General features: G+C 44.0%; 1 protein-coding gene across 9 annotated transcripts in view; it reads left to right on the forward strand.

The window, feature by feature from the left end:
- The window catches only part of Dtnb (dystrobrevin beta), a 209,021-nt gene that overhangs the window by 21,380 nt on the left and 186,720 nt on the right, over positions 1-921 (forward strand). The window lies entirely within an intron of this gene.

Genomic DNA, 921 nt, shown 5'->3' on the forward strand with positions numbered 1-921 from the left:
AACTTTGCCTACCCACTTAAAAATCTTCTGTTTAAAATTATATTATGACATTTAAAAAAAAAAAATCCCAGAACATGGCCTGGAGGAATTGGGTGGCTCCCAGTGTTTTTTTTTTTTTTTTTAAATTATGTGTCTGTGTGACTTTGACCATTTGATACCAACCATCTCACACTTGTTGGGTCTCAAATTCCTTTATAGTATTGGTCTGGATTAGTTTTGTAAAACTGGAACTCACTCTGTAGATCAAGCTGGCCTCAGACTCACAGAGATCCTCTGCCTCCCGAGTACTGGGATTAAAGGCTTGCACCACCACCGCCTGGCGTAAGCCTTTAAAAACATTTTATGGGTACTACTGCAAAGCTGGGTCTGGGCATGCGCCTGCCATCCTGGTGCTCAGAGGTGAGGCAGGAGAAACATGAGTTATTAAGGACAGCCTTTTTATCTTAAAAAAAAATTACAAAATTGGTACTGCATGGTTGAATCAGGAAATGGGAGGCAGAAGCCCAGACTAGGATAGTCCATGGGGTACTTGAAGAATTCTAGAGTTCTGCCTGTTACAATATAAGTAACAGGTGAAGTTTCAGAAAATCTTTCCACTCTCAGCACTGTTTAAATCTGTAGAGACTGAGTCAGTGGAGGCGGAGTTAGGCTCAGCTCAGAGGTTTAGGCTTGATAACTGTCAGAGGTCATAGAGAAGAAATGCTGGAACTGACGAGGAGTTGGCCCAGATTGCTAGTTATCTAAGGCAGGTGCTTCCCTCTGTCTCACCCCAGAGAAACAAAGTGCAGTTGAGCTTCCTTGAGGCCTGTGCACTGTCTCTGCCATCCCGCTCCTGTCTTATCCCTTTTCACCAGGGGTCATCCTCACTGGTTTTGAACTCACCATCCGGTGCTGATCTAAGTGCCCTTGAGCAAGTTAGCT

Source organism: Microtus ochrogaster, linkage group LG3 (genome assembly GCF_000317375.1).
Source record: "Microtus ochrogaster isolate Prairie Vole_2 linkage group LG3, MicOch1.0, whole genome shotgun sequence".
Taxonomy (NCBI): Eukaryota; Metazoa; Chordata; class Mammalia; order Rodentia; family Cricetidae; genus Microtus; species Microtus ochrogaster.